Consider the following 5,732-nt stretch of genomic DNA (forward strand, 5'->3'; position numbering starts at 1 on the left):
TACCAAAAACAAAAAATTATATATATAAGTATACAAATATTTATATTTACACAATAACTGGTACATAATTATTCAGAGCATCATATTCATAACAGGCAAAAAATGAAAGCAACCAAATGTCCTTCAACTCATAAAATATATCACTTAATGATAAAATGTGGCATATATACAATGGAATATTATTGAGCCATAAAAAGGAATGGATTGCTGATTCACACTACAACATGGATGAGCCTTGAAATATTATGCACAGATTAGAAATCAGTCACAAAAGACCACATATTACATGATTTAATTTATATGAAATACCACTGTAGCAAATTTATAGAGACAGAAAGTAGATTAGCAGTTGCCTAAGGCTGATGGGAAATGGAAAATTGTGAGATGACAGGTAAAGAATATGGAGTTTCTTTTGGGAGTAATTAAGATGTCCAAAATTGACTATAGTGACAGTTATACTACCCTGTGATTATAATAAAAACAACTGAATGGTACACTTTAAATAGATGAATTATATAATATGTGAAGTCATTTTATAGACTTTTATCAAAATTAAAAACAAAAACAAAAACAAGAAGAATAACTTTGGAAACTCAAGTCAGAAACGAAAAACAACTCTGTAGAAATAAAAGTCAGTGAGAAAACAGGTGAGAGAAAATGACATTCTGAGTTATTTAAAAAACTGAGCCAGGAAGAAAGCAAGGATCTATAAGCTAGCTGCCAAATGGTGTAGGTATGAGTGAGAATAAATGGCAAGTAGCAGGTGATAAATAAATATATAGCTTGAAATGTTCAGAAAAGTCACTTGCTTTTGATACAGTCTATGTTGCATTTTTCTGGTAAAATTTGGTGTTTAAAATCTGCTAAATGCTTTGATATACATTCATTTAATCAATTTTCTGTTTTGCAAAGAAAAATTCCCATCACATAAGAGACTAGCATAACTATAATTATGACTACTTCATTTTTGTATGCCCTGAAGCACTTAGCTTGATGCCTTTTACACAATAGGCATTCAATAAATATTTGATGCATGAAACTAACCATCACAGTCAGAACCTGAGTCTCTGTAATTACAAAACATAAAAAAGGTAGAAACATTATACTACATTAGAAACATTTTAATGGACCTTTAGATAAGAACTTTAATTAAATTAACAACTAAAATATACACAAACACAATTCAGTAATTTAATATTAAAGTGAACAGATACATCAGAAGAGAATATTTTGAGCAATGTTTAAAAAATGTGATTTTATTCATAGTAGGTACACCACGAAAGAGACTTTATATTATTTTGGTTTCTTAAAAATGTAAAATCTACTTATTTTGCAATGGAATTTTTCATGACAAATGCCAAATTTTGACCTATTTTTTCCCCTGATAATGTCCACATTCTGTCCCAGTACACGATAGAATTGTGTATTCAGCATGTAAAAGACTATGGTTCAGTGTTTAAAAAATAAATTAGAGCTTGGGGGTATAGCTCAGTGGTACAGTGCATGCTTAGCATGTGCCAGGTGCAGGGTTCAACCCCCAGCACCACAAAAACCAAAAAGAAAACAATGAAAAATTAATAAAAGAGAAACATTATTAGCAGAAAAATGAAAACATACTCACCACGTAATTTTTAAAAATCACTTAAAAATCAATAGTGTATGAACAAGACTTCCTTAACCTACTTGGAAGCATTATAATACCAAAATACAAATAAAATAGAATCCATTGCCTGGAATGGTACAGTGACTACCACTAATTCGGTGAAATACATATAAAAATGAGTGGGGGAACACATTAAAAAAGCTTGTTTTTAGCTTGATTGTTGGTGCAGAATGTGTGGTAGGAGCTGGCTGCCTCAGAGCAGCTCTAGCCTTGCTGGCTTGGCTTGCTCCATCAGCAGTTTCTAGCCGCACTTTCAACTCAGGAGCAGCCCCCATTATCGTCTTGAAAGCATGTGGATACTGAGGTCCAATATGCATTAAGTTCTGGAGTACAAACTCATGAAGATATTTAGAAACTGAACTTGCTGAGGCAAAAGTATTTTTATCCAGCAGGTAAGAAATCAAAGTGGGAACTAGAAGAGCAAGTAACTGGACTCCTGTAAATAACAAAGATAACAACAAAGATTGTTCTGATGTGAGAGTGTCTATTTGATACTTTTAATAATAAGAATATATTCACATATTATTTGTGTAATTTATGGTTTAATAGAAAATTAGACTCCAGCAATGCCCCTGAAGTAAATAACCCATTTCAAATAAGAATTAAATAAGATACATCAAATAAGATGTATCACCATCATGGTTTTTCCATTTTTTAATTAACAGCTTTATTCAGATTACAAATGTTTTTATATCATACCAAGACTTTTAAAAGGTAGAATAAGTAGGTAGCTTTTTAAAAAATTAAAATCTAAGACTAAACACAGTGCAGGTGTAACTCAGTGGTAGAATGCTTGCCTAGTGTGCTTAAGGCCCTATTTAATGTCAGTAACACACACACACACACACACACACACACAGGCAACTGAATCTTATTAATGAATAGAACATTCATTAGGAAGGTACCATCAAATAAATGAATACATATATTAATTTGACAGCAACATTTTTAGACATACCTTTATATTGAGTGATATGATTCAAAAGGGGTAAATTTTCTTTTTCCTTTCTTTTGGTTCTACAGATTGAACCCAGGGGCACTTAACCACTGAGCACATCCCCAGCCCTTTTTATATTTTTTATCTTGAAGCATGGTCTCACTAAGTTGCTGAGGCTTCTTTGAATTTGCAATCGTCCTGCCTCAGCCTCTGGAGCCACTGGTGAATTTTCAATTCTTGAATTTGTTTTATCCTTGACTTTTTAAAGTTTATTTTTCAGTACATTATAGTTATACATAAAAGTAGAATTCATTCTGACATATTCATAAAAGAAGTAACATAGTTTTCTCCATTTCAATCCTAATACTACTTACCTCTTCCCTTTCCTTTGCTTCCTCTCTGGTTCCCTTCCTCTTTTCTATTTGTCTTCCTTCTATGGACTTATTTTTCACTGGATGCATTATGGTTACATATAACATTGGTTACATATAAAATATAAAAAATATATGGTTACATATAAAATATATAAAACTACATTTCCCTGTTCTTCCCCTTACCCTTGCCTCCTTCCTCCCCAATGGGTCCCCCTACCTGCAAAGCACACTTCTACTCTTCCAATGTCTCTTCTATTTTTCTGAAAAAATGATGGTTAGATGTCATAGAAGAAAGTGGCAATGTCTTAATCTTATTCCTACTGTCTGGCCCAATGGCTCTTCCATCATTTGTCAAGGGAGTTTTAACCTTTTTCTCCTGTCATTCAACACTATCACTCATTTTTTTTTTTAATTTTTGGTTGTAGATGGACACAATATCTTTATTTATGTATTTATTTATTTTTATGTGGTGTTGAGAATTGAACCCTCACATGCACTAGGCAAGTGCTCTATCACTGAGCCACAACCCCAGCCCTCAATTTTTTCTTAATTATCTCATTTGCAAATACTCCTTCTCTTAAAAATTTTTCACAGGAAACTGGAAAGGTAGTAGAGATTTTTGAAAAGCTATTGCAGGACTGGAGGTGATACTCAGTGATAAAGAATATGCTTTAGCACATACAAGGCCCACAAAGCCCTGAACAGAGGAAAAGCAGGAGAGAAGAAGAATAAATGGAGGGAAAAGAAAGAAAGTCCATTGCAATAACTCCCTTCTAAAAATCTATTGTCTAGAACTATGATAGCAGAGGAGAAAAATGAACAGATGAGTGTAAAAGAAAAATTCATTTGATCGGATGATTAATGATTCCCAGAGTATGGGGAGCAAGAAAAAGAGGCAATTACTAATATATTGCATGGAAGGAGTGTCAAAATTGGGAAAGTTAGAGACAACTGTTTTAGAGAAATTGATAAATTTAGTTGAAATTAGTAATAAATTAATCTATAGGTTATTTTGGTAGAAAATTTATCACTGACACTGTGGCATGTTAGAAAAATCAACATAATTTTATGTGTACTTTTATTTTACTACTATGAACTTCATAAAGATGAGTTCTTAATCTTATTCATTTTGTAATCCCAGCACTGATCTTACTGCCTTTAGTAGTTAAAATAATTTTCAGTTGAGTCAACTCAAGATCAATTCCTGAACACATATGTTCATTTAAAATTAAATGTAGCATGAAGACAGGTAGTATTATGTTACTAACATAAGCAAATATATTATGCTTTCAGACAGTAATTGCTTCTTAGTAAACTTATTGTTGCAAATGCCTATGTCCAGTATCAAATAAGATTTATGTATAATACAGATCTTCATTTTGGAGTAATGGCTTTTTATTAAAAATACTTACTGTTCTGTTCTTCACCAAGAGAAACCAATGTTTCAAGAACTTTAATTCCTTCTTGAACAGCCAAAAGTTCATTGTTACTGGCTGGTCTGTTTCTTTCAACAGCTTTTAGCTTTTCAACCATTATGGGGGCTAATGAATGGGATGTAGGGAGTTGAAAGGCCATGGTTGGAATGAACCTATGTAAGGAGACCATTCAATCAATTAACACATGATAGTTCTTATCTGCTCTACAATCACATTACATCTTAATATGTATGTAATACAGCACAATGAAAATATAAATGTTATTTTCCACATAACAGAAATGAAAGAGAGTAATGGAACTTTCTTTCAATAAGCTAACTGAATAATCCTCTCAAAAAAATCTGAATCTCTCGAAATGATTCTTTATACCAATTTAAGTTTTGTAGCCATAAAAAATAAAGTCTCACTGGCTTTTAGATTCAAAAAACTTCATATGAATAATTATTTTTCAAAAAAGGAATAATGGAAGGAAGAAAAGTTATTTGGGGAAAATAGTGGAATAAAATTGTTTCAGCACTTTGTAAAATACAAATTGCCAAACTTCACTGACATCAGAAGTACCTGGGGACCATTTTAAAAATACAGATTCCTGAGTCACAACTCTGAAGTCTCTGATTCAGGGAGCTAGGAGGCCAGGAATGTTCCTAAGTTGTTTTATTTTTCCTGATATGCAGAAGATTTGATAATCATAACTTTAGGCTTCAACACTATAAAATAATAAGACATGTTTTCTAAACAAACAAGTTTTGAATAGGCTTATTAATATATGTAATAATATAAATTTGTCTATTAATGTAGTGGGTATCATTTAAATAAATATTGGAAAACCTGAAAAGTCCCTCCTAATATGGCCAAAAACTAATCAAAGATATTAGAGAATTTCTGCATATTTAAGTAAACATACAAATGTGTTTCTCCTATAGTTAAACCAGTGATATTTTCTAGTTTTTCCATTTAAACTCTTACTGTAAATACTTAGCAAGCCACCTAATTTCACAGGGCTTCATGAAATACCCAGATGTTAGGGCCTAAAGACACTTATTTTACAATATTGTTTTAGAGAATAAACAAATTTGTAACCTTTAATATTGTACAGATATGTAATATATTTATATTAAAAGTATTTAAAAATTCGTATTTTTGTATGTTCATAGGTGTGTATATATGCCTATGTGTACATACTTACACAAATAAACAGGCATACACATAACTTTAAGGCTGTCATACCTTCTACTTCTTACTTGTTTTAAAGTTAATGCCTAACAGGATGTCCCAGAACGCAGGTATCCCATCATTAATACTCACAATTATCGATAATGGTG

The 5,732-nt window shown here is 31.8% G+C and overlaps 1 non-coding gene across 1 annotated transcript; it reads right to left on the reverse strand.

Annotated features, from left to right (window-relative positions):
- Window positions 1-3,237: 3,237 nt before the first annotated feature.
- On the reverse strand, window positions 3,238-3,364 carry LOC143389960 (U6atac minor spliceosomal RNA). The gene has a single exon (XR_013090194.1). It is a non-coding gene; the product is annotated as a U6atac minor spliceosomal RNA (small nuclear RNA).
- Between the last annotated feature and the right edge of the window lie 2,368 nt (window positions 3,365-5,732).

Source organism: Callospermophilus lateralis, unplaced genomic scaffold (genome assembly GCF_048772815.1).
Source record: "Callospermophilus lateralis isolate mCalLat2 unplaced genomic scaffold, mCalLat2.hap1 Scaffold_74, whole genome shotgun sequence".
Taxonomy (NCBI): domain Eukaryota; kingdom Metazoa; phylum Chordata; class Mammalia; order Rodentia; family Sciuridae; genus Callospermophilus; species Callospermophilus lateralis.